The 21,782-nt window shown below is 42.1% G+C and overlaps 1 protein-coding gene across 2 annotated transcripts in view; it reads left to right on the top strand.

The window, feature by feature from the left end:
* PTPRE (protein tyrosine phosphatase receptor type E) overlaps nt 1-21,782 on the top strand; it is a 103,607-nt gene that overhangs the window by 16,558 nt on the left and 65,267 nt on the right. The window contains exon 1 of one of the 2 annotated variants that reach the window (XM_075757632.1): nt 11,067-11,086. The exons of the other annotated variant lie outside the window; for it this stretch is intronic. The gene's annotated coding sequence lies outside the window, so the exon portion shown is untranslated. Of the gene's footprint in view, nt 1-11,066; nt 11,087-21,782 lie in introns of those variants that run through there. 2 annotated transcript variants of the gene reach the window in all.

Here is a 21,782-nt window from a genome sequence, read left to right as displayed (position 1 = left end):
TGTGTTTGCTGTAGTAAAAGTGACTCTGCATGTTGTTTCAAAAACATTAAAATAATTTTGATGTTTAGAGGAGTTTTTGATGACTTGGTAATAGTCATCTTCCAGCATTCGTGCTTTCATTTAATTTCTGAAGGCTCTGGGCTGGGGTGTGGATCTTTGGTTTCCCCCCCAGCTGTGGTTTAGCTAGTGAGAAGCTGCTAAACAAGTTGTAACTGTGAGGCCTCAGCTTCCTGAGGGCCCTGAATTTTAGGTTGAAGGATGAGAACAGTTAGACGTATTTACAACTAGACCCCTTTGGTTTCTGTACCCCCGGAACAGATCTCCCTGGGAGTTGTGATTGCAGTAGGGACCCTTTACACGCCCCGGGGAGATGTAACAGACGGGTATGCATGACCCAAGAGGCTGCATATTGATTTTCTGCCACACCCCTAGAGCGTGGACAGTCTTCTTTGGTGTGGCCTGTCAGTCTCTTAAGCGATTCACATCATTGTTCCTGGTTTGTGGACCTGCCTGCCATCTCACCGTCTCTGTCTCTCCTGTAGCTTCAACCTCAGAGCAAGTGTGTGAGATGGTCACACGAGCAGAAAAGGCCTTTCTAAGCTGATTAATTGCTAGCTCTATGATGTTTATAGTTGAATTCATCTGTGTAGGCCATCTGACCACCAGTATTGGAGGGAAAGGTTCATCTGAAAGACAGGCTCTGTGATTTCAGCCTTTAGAAGGCAACCAAGTCACAGAGGGTGTTATCTTTGTGGAAAAATAGTCGGTGCCAACAGCTGGGCATAACTCTCCACTATTTAAGGAGGGGAAGAGACTGGGGCAGCAGAAGAGCCCATGGAGAGTCAGGTCTACCATTTGACTTTCAAACTCTGTCTTATGTGGACTTCACTCTGGAAAGAAATGTTTGTAATATGTGCATTGGAAGTTACGGGACTCTGGAGGTGTCAGGAGTCACAGTACTGGTGATCATCCTCAGCCTCCAGCAACTCCTGGAGATCCCAGAAAATATATTGGTGTTCATTATGTGTTTCAGCTTGGAGTTGTAGAACTCCTCCTTCATCATATTTTTGCAAAGAAGTGACTGTCCGTATGAAGTCTGGTATTTTTGAAGGGAAATTTATCTGTTTTGATTTCACCCTCCCACTGGTAGTTTTGTTTTGCATCTGGATTTCTGGTTGTTTATCCAATCTTCAAATGTGAACATCTGAGATGCTCCTGGAGCCAGCAGTAATAATGACTTAAGGAAGTATGAAGTTCATCATTTTTCTTTGGATAATCATCTGGAAAAATAGCTGAAATAAGCAAAAACTGATACAAATTTGAGTTTTCATCTCCTGCATTAGGCAAACAGGGGTTCTGAGTTTCTACAGGAAGGTCTTAGGATAGCAGCGTCCAAGCACGAAGGTCGAGTCCCTGTAGGACATACCCAGTATATTCAAATGAAGGAAACTTTGTATAAAAGCAAACATGAAGTGCTTCCTGAGGGCAATAGCTTTTATTTATCCCCTTGGTGTTACAGAAAACAAACTTGGAACCAATTTCTTCTCTTTAAAGCACAACTGTGAGTCTCCAGGGGGTGCTGTCCTTCCTGCACATTTACAAGTCTCCAAGGACGAGTCCTCTCCAGTCGACTCAATATGTAAAGTTGGAAGTTTTTTCTGCACTAAGGCAGAGAAACAGTTTATTTGCATCACATTTGTTCACAAACAGAAGGGAAGAAAAGGTTAACTTGGCATCAAAGCACATTTGTAATGAAAATTGGCAATCATAAAGGGGGGGGGGGGGGGACAGTCACGTCTCCTGTACTGCAACGTTAGATGACAAAATAGCTACTTGAATCTTACTGACTGATTGTGGAATGGTCAGGGCTAGAGCAAGGCTGTGCTAGAATGGAGATGAAGGTGATGCTGAAATGTTTCCTGCTCTTGCCGTATGTGATTGTGAGAATCCTGTTGAGATAAAACTTAATGCCTCAGAAATGGGAGCTTGTATGTACTTAGCTGGAAGTTACCTTTCTTTCAAGCTGATAAAATTCTGAGGAGAATAAGAATAGGAGTTGCCATCCACTGACTTGTGTCGTCTCATTTGGAACAGGGTTTTTAGGCGCTCTAGTTGATGGAAAAATACATTCTGTAAATATTATTTAATGCAATCTGTCATGTGTGTGAAGTAGAGTTGTATTTATGGGCTGTGGAAGAGGGAACTGAAGGAAGTAACTTGTTAACTCTTAGCAGTGATCTGACGGTGTGGGTCCTGCTCCCAGGCTGCAGCAGAGTGTCCACCACAGCAGACCTGACCTGGCAGCATCGGTCTCCAGGATGGGAAAGGGTTTTATGCTGCCGTTTGCATTACACTGGAAAAACCATTCTGAAATCTGTGCAAACGGTTCACAATTGACTTGAGCACGGTGGAGATGATGGCAGGACCTGCAAGCACTATCTGCGTTTCCCTGGCTCACAGAGGAGCTGCTTTGCTCGTCACAGTTGTCTTTCTGGTCTCTTTATCTTCCCTTTTGCCCGCAGGGAGCCATTATGTGAAGGAGATTTTTGGACAGGAGAAGTTACAAACTAAACAGAGAAGACAGACAAAGGCTGAAATAAATGAACTAACAGTATTCTCGTTTTGTCGATTTGAATGAAGGCTGTTGCGGTTATACGACTGTCTTCTTCCAGCAAAAAATTGTTAATGGGTTTCTGCCAGTCCTCAGTTACTTATTCATGCCCCTGAGCTGCCACTCACTGAAGATGTATAATGTTGTTATTTGCAGGCTGTAAATCAGATCTGGGAAATGTTTCCTTCTGGAGGGCTCTTGTTTTAGTATTTTATTTATTTATTTAAACCTAGACAGTTTCTCGGGCTGGCTTACCCCAAACTGTTATGCCAACACCAGTGGTGGAGCGGTGCTGAGCGGCTGAGGTGGTTCTCAGCCATGGAAGGAGGGCTGAAGAAGACCAAAGGGGGGAAAAAAAAAGGAGCCTTTGATCTTGTATGTTGTTTTTATTGCTGTTCGTATTCATGCACATGCTGCACTCTTGTTTTTCCAGTGCTGTGAGCTGTGCTTCCTTTCAGCGTGATGTTGAAGATCCCCTATGGCTATATGGTGTTTCAGATGGCTACGTCGCAACTGGCGGTCGGGTCTTTAAGACACCAAATAAAGACAAAAGCAAAAAGATTGAAGAGGAAGAATAATAAACTAATTATTACTAAATCAACATGAAACTCGATGAGGAGAACCACGTTTCTGTAAAAGCACGGATGGCTGTGGAGGAGCTGCCCTTTCCTGGGGCGGTGGCAGTAGGTGCCGTAGCCAGTCCTGCCCTTAGGGTAGAGGGAATCGCCATTGCCTGATAACCCGAGATGCTGACCTCAATTTGTTGCTTCCCCTGGATAGCCCTGTCTGAGAGCACGCTCTTGTACTACTTGGCGTGTCGTGTTTGTGCTTCGTGTGACACTTCCCTGATTGTCCAGGGGGGTAATTGCCTTGGTCTCAGGAATCCTTTCAGAATGAGTATGTCATCAAAACCTGACGTTATTTCCGGACGTTGCAAAATACAGTTGTTTTCAAGCCATATATTGCCACATATTGGTGCAGAGCTTAGTCATCAAGTTTTTCTCTTCTGTTAATCTGTTAAATAACTGTTTAAAACTCTTCAATAAGAAATACATCGTGGCTATTTAAAAAAGAAAAAAAAAATCTCCTATATCCTCTGTGTATATCTCCTGTTATCTTCTTCAGAATTACGATTTCTCCTCCGACACAGAGGGTAAATCCAGAGCTTCTAAAGCAGAACCCTAAAATGTTTGCTGCAAACACACATCCCTTGTTAACTAGTATTTACATAAAACATGCTGACACCACTTTGTGGAGATTGAGTAGGATGCTTTCTCAGCTGTTGAAATTTGCACACGAGATGGAAGATGTTTTGATTAAAAAAAAGGGTTAGCTGAATATTTTTCCCATTTATTCCCATGTGTCAAAATCAAAGCAGTGTTTCTCCAGGCGTTTTGCCCATTTTCTTTTTTTGTTCCTCTTGTTCAGTTGTTTGGATTTTTTCCCCTCAAGGTTGGGATTTGTTGATTGGTTGGGTTTTTTTTTTCCCTCTTAGTGGAGGAATTAAATCACTTAATGAGATAAATACGTGTAAAAATGCCTTTCAGACAAAAATGAACATAATATTACTAGTTTTAGATTCCTGTTTATTTTTAGTGGTATTTGTAAATTCATTCTTTTATTTATCGGTATAGGTAATGATGAACCAGGGACAGCCGGTAGGAGACGTCACCAATAATGTCCTCCTGCTGTAAGAACAGTAATGAAAAATATTACAGTTATAATGTCTATTTTACTTCTATACCTTCTGCTACCTAGTGAGTTTTCTAATATGAAGCCCCTTCTGTGATAACATTTTAGTATGTGGTTGCTTAGTTTATTTTTGAGCTGTATTTCAAAAGCCTCCTGTTGAGGAGAACTCCCAACTTTTTTTTAATCAGGGTTTAAATGACTTCTTAAAAGCATAAAATAGCATCTTATCTTTTTTTTTTTTTTTTTCAGTGCAGTGCGGAAAAACATTCCCTTTCTCATTTCTTTTGTTTATATTTTCTCCATGTGGATGCTAGTGCTTCTGGCCGCTCAGAAACTAGAGCAAAATCTTTTTTTAGAAACTAGAGCAGAATTTTCATAATAAACCTGATCTTGTGCAGATTCAGAGCCTCCTTTGGGGGGGGAAGTGAGGGAAGGAAGCTGGAATTAGGGAGGGTTATAAGCAATGTAATTTCAAGGATCCATATTCTAAAAAGTCTCCACAGATTTGCTACTGCTGCCTGGATTAGGAAGCCCTTCAATTTGCTTTTAATTAAAATGATTTTCATTTATTCTGTGCCTTCTTCAAAGGTCCCAAGGCACCTTAGAAACTTGTGATTATATATATAGAACGCAAAATCCATATTCATGCGATGGTGAAGCTTCACGTTGAAGTTAAGGATGAAAGAGTTTTACCCTCTTTTTTCTATTAGTATTTTTAGAACCTGTATTCCTCATTACAGTACAACTTTAAAAGCACTGTACTCGTATATGTTAGATATGTTAGATTGCAGTCCAAAGTGTAAACATTTACCTTCCATAAATATCTTATCTGAATAATATGTTTAAATAGCCAAGGCTTTATTTTTGCAACCTCACTAAGTTGGAGGAAAAAAAAAAAATCGTGTAAACACATTTGTTTTTTTTAAAAAAAGGAAAGGGAGCTATTACAGAAAAGTTCAAACCAAAATGGCATGAAAGCAATGTAGGAAAGTGGGAACTCTTATATAGCTTGTAAATATAGTTAGATTATGCTAATTTTCATTTAAATAACAGTGTAAATATTCAGAAATTAAGAAAGATTTCCTAAAGATGACTGTACTGCATTACCTTTTACTTGTGTACCCCACAATAACTACTAAACAGAAGAAGTAGGGTCATCACCTGGGAAATGCCTGTATTTAAAATGACTTTTTGGTTATTTGCTGTGGAATTAAATCCGATGATCAGCTCGGAAACCTGAAGAAGTCCAAGCAGTAGTATGGATAATGCAGTGTCAGGTAGGAATGCGATGTCCTAGCTAAGGTGAGGCAGACTGGCAGGAGAAAGGATGCACACGTGCCGAATTTTTCCAGAGACTGAAAAAGTTGCTTTTACGTTGATTCTTTTTGTTTTGGAAGAAGCATAAACTGTAGTTGAGGAGATGCTGAGATTATTTTTTTTTTTTTTCCATACTCATGAGTTTAGGCAGCTCTGAATTAATGTTGGGATATTTCGTAACAACCCGCAGTCTGCTGGAGGAAGTTCTCTGTGTGCTTTTGCACAACATAGGCAGTTGTACAAATTCAGTAATTGTACCATGAGTTTTTAATATGTGGTAATTAAAATGGGAAAACAGAACAAAGTCCTGAAAAGCAATTTAGACATATTCGTTTTATAATAAAATTGTCTTGAAAAAGTGTGTCTTCTACCGTAGAAGAAAACCTGAAACTTTTGCTTGTTTATAGAGAGTCAGAAATTTCACTGTTCGAGTTAGGGTAAGCAAAATGCCATTTTTGACATTACACTGTTGTTTGAGGATATTACACCAGAATTGTGAGCAGCATATTTTCTTATAATACCGTGTTTGTTTTCTAAATGAATACGGCAGTGTTCGTTCCTATGGAGGAGTTATTCATGCAGAGTTCACAGAACCTGCTCAGGATCTGGGAGGAGGGTCGATGGCTGTGCTCAGCAGTTTGGCTGAGGATGGGATTTTGGGGTTTTTTTTGGGGGGAGTTCACTTTTGAAAGGTTGGAATCTTTGTGTGGATATCTAATACGTAATTTAAAAAACCTGATGTAATTGTCAACAGCAGCTACAGGTCTGTAGCCTGTTGGCAGTCGTCTGCCGAAGATGTCCAGGCAGGATAGAGGTGGTCCTGGTGGACGCTTCCGTTGAGTAGCAAGAACTGAGTGATCCCAGTGGACGGACAACTTTGACTTGGAGGATTTCCCTCCCTAACGCTTGAATGATTCAGTTTGAGGCTTATGGATTTTTTTAATTTGTTTTTTTTCCACCATTATTTCCCAAACCTGTTCCTCATTTCTTGCACTAGAGTCAAACCCATAAAGTCTCTGTGTTATTTTCTGGTGTAACTGGTCACTACAGGTGACTGAACACACGAAGGCTGGTATTTGGCAGAGCATCAGTGAAACGCGTTGTAAGGCGGAGTGTCTCCTAAGGGCAGGTAAGCCTCCTTCTCCCCGCCGTGTCCTTTTCTGTCCTCCGTGGTTTGTGGCGGCAGCGGATTTCTGGAGGTTTGAGTCTTTCTTCAGATCTGGAGTGGCTCGTTTCTAATGAGAAGTTGCTTGCAAACTTTGGCCTGAGAATCCGTGGATTTCTGTTTTCTGGAAACACGTTAGGCAGCAGGAAATCTGTATTTTAAAAGTACAAATGACAGTTGCGAAGTAGAGCTGAAAAGGCTTTTGATTTCTTCTTTTCTTATTTTTAGTTGACTCTTACCTTCAGTAAGATGTTTGCCTGAATTAGAAAGATGGTTATAACCATCTTATGAAACCGCTGTGTTCTGTTGCTCTGTAAATAGATTATAATAAATGACTGGGTTGGGATTGTGTTCATCTGAGACCAAGAAACAAGCTGCTGCAGAGTGATTGCTTGTGACGTTGGAGGCCGTTAAGACGATGTACTTAGCGGCAGCTATCCGCATACAGCTTTATAAGGGCCAGTTTATGCCTTTGTGGTGAAAACCATAGCAGTTGTGTATTTTAAATGACTTTGCAAGCCTTCTGTATTTCATCTACTGTGCTTCATTGTTTCATTTAGGCACAGATGTTAGAAAAATGACTGAATGGAGTTACGTAAAATTCCAGTGCAAATTGTTATTCTCTTTGAAATGAGGATGGTGTTGTCTCGTTTTGGCTCTGGGGAGGTTAGATGAAATGGGCTGCCTAGAAGAACATCAAATACCACAATTTGCAGCTGAGCGTGACCCCAAATGCTTTGTGAGAGCTCGCTGCTCTCCATCCCTTTAGTAGTGCTACCACCATGTGGCATCGGCGTGAATTATGATCCCCAGGAAAGTGGCATTTATGCTGCGTGCCCGTGTGAGGATGTCGGCATCAAATAAATTGCCATCGTGTTGGAAATCCAGTTGAAGAGATGTATCCTGCTGTCCTGATGTGCTGCTTCAGTACAAAAGGGTGAAGAGAAGTGCCTGCAAATTATACAGACTTAATGAACAGTCTTATAGGCTTCCCACAAAGCAGCGTTCGCTGCCTTTAGGCAGTGCCGTTGTGTTTTGAAGGCAAGGGGAAGGTATGCAGAGGGGAGATTCCCGAGATAACGCATGTAAATGCTGAGGGTTTTGGCTGGGTCTGGTGTGGTGCATCTTCTCCTCTCTGCTGTGTTCAGGAGTTCACCTGTGAGTTTATCTAAAGCTGGATATGCACCAAATCCTGCAAAGATGTTGTCGTCTCGTTCGTGCAGGAAAGGAAGTTCCGTTAGAGCACAGGGTAGAAATAATTTTCATAATTATTGTTCTAAAATAAATTTAGGAAATACTTATGACTTGACGGTCCCTGGAAAACCTAATCTAAGGGCCACCTTTCCACAGAAGCTTGGACCAGCTGGTCTCCAGAGCTCCTTGCCAACCTCAGCTTTCCTATGATCAATTTTAAAATCGCATGGCACGTTTCTTTCAGGACTTGCAGCCTTTTCAGTAGATGCAATTAATTAATTTCTGGTGGAAAGGGTGCTTAAAAGAAGCCTTCGGTGGGTACATGTAAACTGGTTTCAAGCGTTTTTCTTTTTTTTTTTTTTTGGGGGGGGGGGAGGAGTGCGTTACAGACCCGTTTTAATGCATGCATTAATGCAGGGTGACTAACCAGCATATTGGAAATAAATGCATTTGCGCGGCCGTCAGCGAGCATCTGAGCTGAGCTGTTTGTATTTCTGCTGCATTGAGGTGTAGTGACATTTGGGAGTTCGTCTCTCTTGAGTGCTTGTGGCAAATGGTCAAAGTATTAGCAATTGAAGTCTGCTGAAATAACTGCAGCTCTTTTATAAAATGAGGTATTTTATATTCATCAAGAAGCAATTTTTGTTGTTTTTAAGATGCGGTACAAGGGTTGGATGTTAGTTAACGTAGTCCTGATTTTATATTCTGTATATATCTAAAACATCCTAAGAAACATCCGTTGTACATCAAAAACATAGAAGACATGCAAAGCCTGACCTTTGAACACAGTGCGTCTTTCCTGTTTACGTTGGCCAAGACCCTTAAAAAATTATTTATTTTGTCATGAAGAAGACTACCAAATAAGTTCACATCTGTGGAAGCTTGCATAAGGTAGCTGGTGAAACTTGGCATGGTCTGCATGTTCTTGGCCTTCCAGGAGATCATTCAGGACTTTTGTGCGGTATCATCATCTTACCATTGGAGCCACGTGGGATCAAAATGAAACGACTGCTACTGCGCTCTAGCAGGGAGCAAACTCTGAAGTCAGATTTGCCCAGCAGCTGTTCCTCATTTAATCTGAGCAAACACGAGAGCAAAAATTATCCATAATTTTTCCACTGGATATTATTCAGCCATATATTCATATGTAACATCTCTGCCAGTGACCTGGATGATGGGATGAAGTGCTCACTCGACGGGTTGGCAGATGGCCCCAGTTTGGGAGGAGTGGTTGTTGTGCTCAAGGGCAGGGATGCTGTGCAGAGGGACGTCAAGAAGCCTCCTGGCGTTGGCCAAAGCCAAATGCAAGGGCGTTGAGGATGTGAAGTAGAAGCCCAGAGGAGAAGAGGGCTGGCAGGGTGGGGACTGAACTGCAGTCTTCAGCTACCTGGAGGAAGGTAATGGAGAAGACCGAGCCAAGCTCTACCCAGAGGTGCGCAGTGCAAGGACAGGAGGCAGTGGGCAAAAGCATCTGGTTATACTGGGGGAGGGAAATTCCCCGTGAGGGTGGTGTGTGGCTCCGGAGCATCCCCCTCCTCAGAGCCCCGCCGGCACCAGCACGTGTCCCAGCAGCCTGGAGCTCAGCTCTGCTTTCGGCAGGAGGTCGGGCAGGATGACCCCAAAGGTCCTTCTCAGCCTAAGTTCCTCTGTCTCACCCAGCGTCGATGCCCACCTAAAGTCCTTGCCGGGAAGCTGCATGTGCTGTTAAGTGATGTGCTATTGTTAATTGTGAATTAAGGAAAAAAAATGCAGAAAATTGTGAATGAATAATGAAAGGGAATTCACATCTGTGTGCAAGTCCAACTGCACTCGGGGGTATACAGCATATTCCAAAATGGTGGAGATCCTCACACTTTTTATCATCAATCCGCTTAATTTGTTCATTATTATTAATAATTATGATTAGTCTAAGAAAATGTTTAACATTTCTGTTCAGAGTCTGGATTGACAGAATACAATAGCTTATCACAGCAGGTGTCCGTGCTGGTCCGTGGGACTGCGCTGCTTTAAAACATCCTCTGGTTACAGTCGTTCACTGAATTATATTTTAAATTCCTTTTCATGAAGTAGGTGTACTGCTATGCTGCTATTTTTAGCCATGCTGTTAGCCGGTGTAATACTGGGAATCAAAAACAATTCTGATGATTGGGAGGAAAATGAAATTTTACGTTTACACAGTGCTTAAAATATCAATGCTTGTAACAGACTGTAGGGCAAAGCGAGAGCTCTCTTACGCCTGGAAAGGGTGGTTTTCCTCCGCTGTACATCAGATCAGGATACTTGACTTAATGAAGTAAAACTCTTGTTGGTAAAAGCATCGTTACAGTCCCCAGTTCATGGTTTTAAAGAAACTAAAAAGTGAATCGGTATTTCGGTGATGGAAAGATACCATCTTTCACTCCGGTCACTCACAACCTGCCATCTTCTGGACAGAGCGTATCTTCTGGAGCCATCCCATCACGGTAGTATTTATATCAAAACCAGTGCTGTGTATATACCAATATACATATAGGATAGCTAATACACAATATTACTCTGTTTTGAATTTTCAGTGTTGAAAATAAGTTTTGGTCACGTTGTTGCAGTGGCTGTTGCAGCCAACTCCCGTGGGTACAGTAGAGGTTTAGCTGAGCACCAAAACCTCTGCGTTTCGGTCAGAAATTACTCTGGTCAGACAGCCCTGCCTGGGGACCTCCTGGCTCGCACCGGTGCTTGCGCAGGTCCCTTGGCAGATTGGATGTTGAGCCGTGGTGGCCCCCGGGTGCAGAGGTTGGTTCCCAGGGATGGGGAGAAAGCTGGGAGCCTTTTCAGAGCCAGCAAGATCTTCTCAAGATCTTTTTATCTACCGAGTTGCGAGATGACCAGTTGCGTGTATAGTCAACATTTTCCCCTGTTTGACCAGTTTGCATTGGTCGAGTGGTGTGATATCTCTCCCCAAAATCTGATCAGGAAATGTTAACTTTGACCAAACTGAATAACTTCAAACCTGCAGATTTTGTCACCTCCCTGTTTATCCTTTTTCCAGATCCCTGAAGAATGGCATTTCTTTAGTTTATGTTGTCCAGGCACCGGCGCAGCTCCTCGTGAAACACCGTTGTGAAAAACCAGTAAGTAGTTAGAACAGAAAGAGTAAAGGGCAGAAAAAGTGATTCACCTGCTAGCGGGTCTTCACCTGTGTCCCATGGTTAAAATGCAATAAAGTCAAGAACTTCAGCTTTATATTTTCCAAAAATGATCTTTTGGATGTGTCCTCCATCACAACATTGTCAGTAGTGATAACTGTTTGTGAAATAAGGAGGAAAAACCTCAATGTCTTGCTGCTCCACCTAACTTCACATTTTTTTGTCCTTACTTGTGAAGCAAAAGTTTTGCTTTATTGCTGAAGAATCGAGATGTACGTTGTTTAGAAAACGCTCCCTGCAGGTTCATCTTTCACTAGCTCAAAGGCACTTTAACGAAGGCATTGCCTTATCTCAGTAACACATCTTGGAAAGTCATTTAGTGAGCAAATTGCCAGATAATTGCATTGGTGGTAATTGCGTCTTAAATTCATCTGCTGTTAAGAAAAATGCTGAAAATTAACTGTTCTTAATCATGATATCAAAATATTGGTTCTGTTCCATTAATTAGCATGCTGTGAAACAGAAATAATTTTTTAAGGCAGCAGCTTAAGCTGATCTGGTTTGCTTTTCATTTTTAGTTAATGCCTTTAGTTAGTTCCCTGAAAGAATCAAAGCTCTGTGTCTGTGCACGTCAGAGGGGGAAACAAAGTTTCTAGAATCTCGATAAATTAAAATTCTAAAGATTTTTTTCCATAAAAGAAATTTTGAGGTCTATCTCAGGACTTTATGTAGCTTCGCCAAAGGATTTTTCTTTTTCCTTCAACCCCGCTCTTTTCCTAGCAGTTGCTCACACACAAAATCAGAGCTACCCATTTTTGCTTTTGCAGCTGCCAGAACGATTTATTGCCAAAAAATCAGTTCAGGTCTTCAATCTAATGAGGCTTCAAGTTCTTCATGGGTCTTCCTGAGACTCCATTAACTCTGCTTAATGTTTATCTGCTGCCTTTCTGAGTTTTCCACAATTAGCAATTGCTAATTGTGTCCAAGAAAAAGACCTTGTTGTTGTTTTGTGACGCACGGTCCCACAAGGCACGTGGGTGAGCTCTTACCTTTCCTCTTCCCACCACCCCACTCAAAATGAGTGTGAGTTATGCCGTCTGTTGGTGTGGCTTCTCCAAAAGCGATTTCCTCGCTTTTGGACATACAATAGGCTTTAAATTAGCTTTGCCAGCTCACTGAGTGCGACTCTTGGTTCTTTCAAGTGCCTGCAAGAAGACAGTTCTCCGGAGCCTGCTGGTCTCTGAAAAGAGAATGTAGTTAAAATTACCCTGACCTGGTGATAAAATCCTGGTTGACTTTTTCCAAAGGTACCTGCTATCTCAGGCTTGTGCATCTTTTTCAAACACGAAATTTCTCTCCTTTTTCCTTCCCGTGAGATGTTTCCCTACACGTATGAAAAAATAAAGTAGTTGGAGACGGGATTTTGAATTCAATCTCATGCAAATGGGCTGCAGGAACCCCCTTTGGGGGACGGGGAGCAGGGGCACCCAGTGACGTGAGCAGCGCATCGAAGCCAGCTGTTCACTAGGTTTACAGAAGTTGAGCCCCAGTCTCCCCAGCCGGGTTTTCCCATGGCAGGAGGCCAGCGTGGGAGCACGCTGACGGCGCGCTTGTAAGGAAGAGGGAAAATTGCAGAAAAAAAAATTTCCTGCAACTTCCCCTTCCCTCCTCCCCCCAGTATTTGTAAGTAGGGTGTGATGAGACGGATGACTGGATATTGAATATTTTGTTCACCTGTACCACAAGTAGATTTTCTGTTACACACAGCCACGTTCTCAGTAGCTGCTCTGTTGGGAAAAAGAGGGGACTTCACTTTGTTGTGGCTTCAGCCAGTCACGGATCAGCCTGAACGTTTCCTTTTCCAGTCACAGGAGGAAAATGTTGATGTTCTAACATGGCCAGAGCCTCTCAGGTTATTCCGTTGAATCTGTGGGATGAGCACTTACCACATGCTAAAGCCGCAAGCAAAATATTCAGCCATCAGGGTTTCCATCACCAGGGTGGGACTACACACGCACACTGAATTTATTCTATAAAAAAGCTCACCCTTTTTTTGGCTGATATATTCTGAAAGACGAGTTTCACGGACAGCAGCATTCCACTGATCTGAAAAAATGGATCCTGTGGGGCAGTGGCATTTGTTCTTGGGCATCTCTGCATCAGTTGGAAAGCAGGTAAATAAAAGGACAATAAAAATAATCGGTTTGTATAATGCAATTTAAGGAAGCGTGCCTGTATTTCTAGATGTGTGTAGTCTTTGGGACCGCAGAGGGGGAATACAGGAGGTGTTGTGTGTCTCCTGTTTTGCCATGCAGGGGTAAATCTGCCCAAATCTGCTGCTGAGGAGGAGGGCACGGCGGAGGGTGCAGGCAGGGACACGAGGCAGGACTAGGACAGTGGAAACGCGTCTGATACGCGAAATATAACTCGACCAGTGTATTTAGATGGAAGGACTGAAAATGAATCAAAATTACTTTTGGTAGGCTGTCCATTGAGTGTGTAAGTTACCTGAAATAATCTCTCTAGGAAAATTAAAAAAAAAAAACCACCAAACTAGGAGAGGGACTATAGAACAGCAAAATACGAATTACTTGGGTGAAAAGAGTTGGTAAGATAATTTGGAGGATGCCCTTCCTTAGTCTCTTGGGCCTGTATTTTTTACCCTAAAATGTACAAGCGTGTGACTCGTCTTTGTGAAGTTGGTACTGTGGCTTGGGCTTAAAAGCATGGATGTGTATTTGTGCTTTGAATCATTGTGGTCCAGAACATGCAGGGGCTAAAAAAACCAAGATAATGTTCCCTGGACCAGGAAACACAGAGAACTAGGAAGGTATTTTAAATATTCACTGCTCTGAAAGATTCCTTGTTGTAGAGATTTTCATTTGTTACAGTGTGGTAACTGATTACTCAAAATATAAGATGAAAATGCAAAACAAACAACATAGTGAAAATACTAGTACCTGTGCGTTTGCAAATTATTCTGCTTTTGTACTGGAGATTTTGGTGACACTATTTTAATTCTGTTTCATCAGAAAGGGTTATTAGAAGGAAGTAAGGTTCATTGGTTTAGTTTCATATCCTCTGAAGCTGAAAATGTCATTTAAGTAATTTTTGGGTCCTTCTGTGTCTGGCAGAAACTAAAATTAAGTGTTTATGTTTCTGTAGCCTAAGGGAATTTGAGCTTGTCTGAAAGTTTTATAGTTGCCTTATTAAAAAAGTTACTGTTTAATTAGCTGTGTCATACCGGCAGTGTATTTTTATTGTGTCAGGAGGAGGAATGGGAACACACTATAACACATAAAAATCTGGCTCGATACTTGTGAAATTGCACTTGTAGCGAAAACTTCAAATTCTTTTTCATATGAAAAGAAAAATCTATATGCTGAAATGAGCCTTGAGGCATACGGTACCTATATGCAGGTTGTTCTGCAGGTGAGTGGAAGTATGGAGGTGGGTGAAGTTTGGAATAACAAATAATTTCTGTCGCATTCCTCGGTAAAAGCCTGAGAGCAGCCATGCATCGTTCAAGTGTCTCGGTTGGATTAGCAACCCCAGCGTGTACGTATGCGCTGTGTCTGGGACCTCGGGACCCCTCTGTGTCCCCCTTGGGGAGGGACGGAGCCGTTCCCGGGAACCTGGTGGTGCCTCGGCTCGTGCTCCTGCCATGGTGTGCAACGTGCTCTTCTCCCGTCTTTGCCTTCTCCCCCCAAACACACCCCTGCTTGTATTCCATCCTCCATGTGTAATGCGAAATAAGTGACCTAAATGTCACGTAAGTGAATAACGGGACGCCGAGCCTGTCTGTGTGTTTGTGCATCCTCCACGTGAGTCTGGGCTGCCAGCAGGTTTCCAGTAAGCAGAGACAGATGGCTCGGGCAGACGCAGAGCTCTTGCCAGCTTCCTTTTTTCAGAGGATGCCATAATAAACACTGGGACAGAAAAAAAAGAAAAATCGTTTTTTATTAAAAAAAAAAGTCTGCCCTTTCAGAAAACAACTAGTTTTACAGCGGGAGAAGCTTTCCTACCCGATTATTTCGGTGGATGCTGCTGGTGCTTGGCACCAAGAGGGAGCAAGGGCAGGATGTGTGCCTGCAGACGGTACCAGGTTGTAGGCTCTGCTCCTGCTGTTGTCTGCTGTTGTGCTTGTGAAAATAAAGCTTGCAGATTTGGAACTGAGTGTCCTGTACAAATGCTGGAATTTATTATTTTATTTTTTTTTAAGTTAACATACTTTACTTCCAAAATAGAAATATAATTCTCTTTCATCTGAGATCCAGGATACAGTCTCAGTCCAGAACGCTATTCCCATGGTAACAACTCACATTTCACCAAGGGATATTTTCCACCAAATAATATTTTTGGATGAAATAGGCCGGCATCTCTAAATATGATGGTCAAATCTACAGCTTTGTTACGTGTTTCACTCTGAGGAGGTTCCAACATGGGACCCTCTTCTGTATTTTCTGCACATGGTGTCTTAGAGAAAGTTGTCAAGGGCTGGTGGGAAAACACTGTGCCTTTTTTCCTTATCCCTTTCCTCAAACAAAAAAATGCCTTTATGCAAAAATCCAACTTACAGAGTAAGGAAGAGAAATAAATGTTTTTAGAAATCCTTGCAAAATTATGTTTTTGTGAGCTATAACAAAATCTGCTGTAAATACCCCAAGCAGCACTCGAAACTCACTTGTGCTAAATATTTCCCACGAGTATGCTTCTACAGTATTAATATTATTGTTGTACTATTAATCACATACAGATTTTCTTCTGTTCTGTAGTAAATATGTTTGAGAGTAGCAATTCTTTTTAATAGCACGTCTTGAAAAGAATTGATAAGAATTTGAATGCCAACTGGCTGTGGCTGTTCAGTGCTTTGCCAGGGATCTAAGTTACATGTACGTTTTACCCACAGTAATGTCATCAGGAATTCCAGGGATGATTTTAAAACACAGTAAATAATAAAATATCGGTTTATTCCGCAGACAGTATGACAGTAAATACATACTGTTGTTGACATCAGCTGTCATTGGAAAGCAAATATTCTTTAGGTTGTTTATTTGTAGGCAGCAGAACTGATGACAGCAACCTATAGGAAAATCAATAGCTGGATTTTCCATCAGGCGCTGCCTCTTGCCAAACCGCTACTCCTGAATGATACATGTGTTCGTGCACTTCTTTGTTAATTAATGTTGTGCACATCCGAGCAAAAGAAAAAGGGGATTGTGTATTAATAGCGGATGGGACAAATGGCAAATGGAAGAGTGAAGGCTGCTCGTGGCGGGGTCGGGGAGCACCAGTGTTTCGTCCCCTGGCATGCTGCAGCCGCGGGTGTCCAGGAGGGCTTGCCTTCCTCGCCGTCATCTTCGCTTGTGCTTTGGGGAAGAAGTCTCATCATCTCTTGATTTATTTCGCATTATATTTTCCCAGCTACCTCTGCCAGTTCCTCTTCCTTCTGAGTGATGCTTTCAACTGTACTTTATTTACTTGAAATTTACTGCTTGAAATTATCTGCTGATTAAACACTACACGGCTGCTTTTTAATTGAAGACAAGCCCCTACCAACCTCTTTCTTGTCTCCTTCAAAGAACAAAAAAAATCTTGAGAAGGACTTACAAGGACTTTATCCAAGAATAAGCAATGGCAAACTGTAGCCTTTTGGCCCCATCTGCCAATGGGAGCTTCTTGCACAGGCTGTAAATTCTCTTTCACCTTGAGTTGAAAATGGACTTTAAAGCTCAGCTGCAACATGGTGTTCATACCTGTGAAGGTCCCAGAGGAGGCATCAGCCTTTCTGCTGGTACCACGGTTGCCCTGTTTTCTGTGCTGAACTTTGGCGGGTTTTCCTGATTTTGTTTAAATATACACAGTTACATCTGTATCTCAGAAACCAGCTGGTGTCCATCTGCTCCCATCCAGTGCAAGTTTTTCCTTCTCTTGCTCTTGTTCACGTATGTCGGAAAGGCGTTTTTCTCTTTTCTTTCACCCGCTCCCTTCAAACCATATTTGAAACGAGTGAGGCAGTGGTTTACTGCACTAAGGGTGGGGCGAAAATGGGAATGTAGCAAAAGGAAGGAAGAACTGTCATTAATTGGGGCAAAAAAGCGCTTTTTGAAGTTAGTTGAGGTGTAAATGAACATACTCTGCACACATTAGTGTCAGTGAAACTGAATATGCTATTTGGTAATTGCAGTGAGGCCAGCAACTCTCCAGATCCAGACTACTTCAGATATTTTTAGTTGTTCCTTTAGTCACCAGCTTCCACTTCTGTCTGTTCCAGGCACCGCTGGGAAAATACAGCAATTTGTTTCTCCAGAAGGGTCACGGTGTTCGAGGAGATATGATTTCTTTCACTTCTTTTTTGCATAGAGGGAAAATGCAGGGTTTGAGCTCTTGGAATTATTCTGGTGAATATTTATTCCGACCACAAAACTGTAAAGTTTCTTTCTCAGAGTGTCAACTTTTTGAGGATTACTAGATAGGTGTTAAAGAAGTCTGAGTTTGAGCTGAAATAATGAACCATTGCTCGTGATAAGCAACCGAGTGTTTCCTCTAATGACTTCTCTTCCCTCTGAACTGCAGCACTGGGCAAAACATGAAGTAGCGCAACTGGAGATGTGCCTCCATCTTCTAGGAATCTGCTGGGTTTTGTGTGGAATTGGGTTGCTACCAAAAGTCCGAGCGAACTAAACCATTCTTGGCAATTTCCAGTGAACGATGGAATTGCTTTAAAATTACTTTAAAAACTTGGCTGAACGAGGCCAAGTGTTCTATCAAACATCTGCCTGGTTTATGGGTCTCTGTGTGGTTCTGCCTTCTTGTGTCTCCTTTAAATGCACTAGATGAAGCAATTAGATTATGGGGGGGGAAGTGTATCTTGAAACTGTATGTAAAGGTTGTCAAACTCCTCCTTAGCTTTTTTTTTTCTTTCCAGAAAGACATTCTGCTAATTCTTGGGGAGTCTTGCCAACTGGAGGCAGGAATATGGTGCTCTCCTGGAGATGGTGGTGTTGATGTGAGCGTAGAGCGAAGTACCTGGAGGAGGTTGCTGAGGGCATCTGCAGACATGAGGGAGGGCTTGGTTGACCTTTTTTCCTTTTCCCTCTGTTGACATGGACTGTACTCGTGTATCATGTTAGTGGCAGTAAAAGTCCTGGTGGTGGTGGTGGTCTGAGTGAACTTCTACAGTGAACTCTGCTCAGCAGAGGAGTTCGATTCAAAGAGCAGTTGTGTGCTGCAGGTTTTCGTAGCTCCTTAAATCTACAGGTCAATGGTAAGGTGATAAAGAGGAAATTCACTATTTTGGCAGAAAGTCTCAGGAGCTTGGTCTCTGATGGGTCACTGTATCAGGGCTGAAGCTCTCCTTAGCTGAAGACCTATATTGTACTGTGGCTCATTCAAAGTACAATAATCTATACTTTTTAAAGAACTTTGCTGTTTTCTCCACATAATTTTTTTCAAAGCAGTTTATTAAATGGTATGCCAACCTCAAACCTGTACTGGCTATAATCAGAAGGGAATGGGAGCAAACATCAGTCACAGCTAAACTTGCGCTGGAACGGAGTGAGAAAATGGCAGAAACAGAACCTCACTGGTTCCTGTGTCCTACTGCAACAATAACTGAATATAGTCAACTGCAGACCAAGATCTAAAGCAAGCTTTACAGCTGGCAGGCAAAGTTGGGATCAAAAGGGGAATGTCATGCATGGAATAAGGTACCAGGCGCATGGAAATGGTATAAACAAGGTCTGGAGGAAGCAGAACCTTTCATTTGCTCTTAGTCTGTGAGGTCAGAAAAGATTGGTATTGTAAATTAGGGAATATCCACCTTTCAGGTGGTTATTCAGAAAGATAATCGTGCACAGTGTTTGTCTCCTTCAGACAAGCAGCTGTAATGCCTACGTGATGTTCATCGATGTGGATGCTTGCTGTAACTCAGGCTGTGCACAACTGAAATACAGATTAAAAAAATTACAGTTTTTACCAAATAACCGTTTGGGCTTCACTGTCTGGATTGGCAGTATTTGAACATATGTTTGCTGGCAGCTTGGCTTGCAGATGAAAACCCTAATGTTTCAAACAAACCGACTCTTGGCTCTGTATGCCAAGGGGAGGTGTAGCAGCCCCGAGAGCCTGGTCTGCCGGCGGGTTCAGCAGCGGTATCCCTGTTCCAGTGCTGGGGCTTCCTTTTCCCCTAGCTTCTTCAGTATTTTCCCAATACCGTTTGTTATACCCCATGATTACCAGTATATATGTATAGAATAAGTTTATGTATTACTTTTTATTTCATGATTTCTGTTGCTGCTATATTACCTGGTTTGCTAAGCGTGCTGCTTTAGTCATCGTGCGAAGGTGCAGAAGTCACTTTGTTCAATTGGGCGTCTGCGCATCGTGCTGACAGTGCTGGATGTGCAGGATAACCTAAATACACCATGTTAGTCAGCTTCAGCTGAATTGATTTGACCTCTTATTTTTTTTTTTTATCTAAAACGTGAGTAATAAACGGGAAGGAAGCAGCTTTCTTCATTGATTTTTTTTTTTTTAATTATTTTTTCAATCTGTCTGTTAAGCCCCCTCACATTTGTATTCGAAAAGCATTACGTTAAACAGTCCAGTTTGTTTTTATGTGGCAGATTGGTACAAGTGACACATTGCTGCAAGGAACTGCACGTGCAAAACAGTTCATTAAGAGTATATAATCAGGTTTAAAATCATTAGATGTTCTCCCGATGACTCCACTGGTTTCATGTGGCTTCTCATCATTACAAAAGGAAGAGAACAAAAATGGAAAACACAGCTTGTTGGAGGCTTTTTGGTTTGTAGGTTGGTTTTTTTGATTTGTAAATTTGTAAGTATGTCTCGGTACACAATTGTTTTAAGTTTGGCATCAGGAATTGTTGGAGACGTTCGGGCTTGCTCTGACTTAATAAAATATTTTTTATTGGAAAGATGTGACTCAAGGACGTGAACTAGTTTGAGTTGTATTTTCATTTTGGACTTTATAGTCTGAAAAATTCATAATTTGTAAATGTTGGGTGGAAATGTATGTGTGCATATATACAGGCCACGGATCCTGAAGCAGTTGTACTTGCAGGATGAGAAAAAGCCATTGCAGATAAACCTGTCTGTAAATCAGATTGTGATCTCCTTATTTCTCTTCCATGGAGGATGAAACATGTTTTGAGTGCACCAACCCCTGTTTTACTCTTCCAGAAGCAAAGACAAATGTAGTAGCCAGCTTACACGAGGCTTTACTTCTCCTGAGAAGAGCACTGTGGGTGATGGGACTTTGTACCTTTGTCTGCCTGAATATATGAGTTGAAGCCTGTTGTCCTACATGAGACCTCTTAGTAATGGTGTGGTCCAAAGTCTTCTGAAAGGAGACAACATGCTGCTTAGGGTGCACCAAAAGCAAGCCTGGCTGGAAGTTAATGTAACGTGAATAATGTGAATAAACGTGCCTCTTGTTCCGATTCAGCAGTAACTTTGCTGGAATAAATGGAGAATGTTCTCAAGTAAATATTTTAGTCTGTCAAAGTTGCACAGAACAGCAGGAGCGATGCAGGCCTTGTCATGTCGGTGGGAAACTAGAGGATAAGAAGTGCATGGGGGTTAATTTCATCTCTTATGAAGCGGTGAAGAGGTTTAGGAAAATGTTCCTAGCTGGAGCCTACATGAAGCTGCTGGAGAGGAACCTCCAATTAACTCGTGCTGCATGGGCAGAGGTCTCTGCTTGGCGGCGTTTCCCCTGCCGCTTCAGGTGTCGGCTCCTGTAGCACCAGCTGGTTGTAGCTCTGTGGTCCTGCCCCGGCTGCCCCAGCAGAAGACAGTGGTTCACTTGTATTTTGCGAGCGGGTAGGACTCGGTGCGGGAGCTGCACCCTGCCAACCAAGGGGCTCCTCTCCCCAGTTCCTACCATGACCAGGCGGGAAGCTACAGAAACCCATACCAGCTATACTGCAACATCGCCATGGCAACCAGCGAATATAAGGGCCCCTTCTGGGAAAATGAGAGATTTCAAATTTTGTGGCAGCCAAGAATTATTATTAGTGCCTGATTGCAGCGCTAGCACATCCTTGTTTCAAAGTTTCTCGTCAATAAAACCAAATTGCAATGGCGATTCCTCTAATGCTCAGGTGAAGATATTTGCAAACCTGTGCTCTTGGTTCGGGAAAAATAAATGGGATTAAGCCAAAAAATACAGAAGACATACCGCATTAATTACATTCATAATGCTACTAAGTGAAAGATTAAATACTGAACAATGTCTGTGACAGCCCTCAATGCTGCACGTGGCCCTGATGAAACGTGTGTACCTACGTGTATAGGCTGTGTGTAAAGTCAGAACACTGTGATTCTGCAAGTGAAGGTTAAGGTCTAGTTTTTGGGATTTATTTTAAGACATTGGAGGAAGTAGCCAGGCATCCAGTCATTTTCCTAAAGTGAAAAGCCTATTTTTAATATTGGATTCCTTTGCCAGTCCGCAAGGCATCGGTGCACTCTAGTTCTTTATACACAAAACTGTGAAATTGGTATTTTTTTAATCAGGAAGGTATTAAATTATTTAAACTATTTAACGAAACTCAAAACCACATAAATAAAAGTGGGGGATTTGATAATTACACAAGCAGTGTGCTGTTGAGTCAGAGCTTAGTTTGCATAGAATTACCATATCATGTCCTCTTTA

This window comes from Balearica regulorum, chromosome 7 (genome assembly GCF_011004875.1).
Source record: "Balearica regulorum gibbericeps isolate bBalReg1 chromosome 7, bBalReg1.pri, whole genome shotgun sequence".
NCBI lineage: Eukaryota > Metazoa > Chordata > Aves > Gruiformes > Gruidae > Balearica > Balearica regulorum.
Note: the sequence above shows the minus strand (reverse complement) of the source record. Positions and strands in the feature narration are given on the sequence as shown.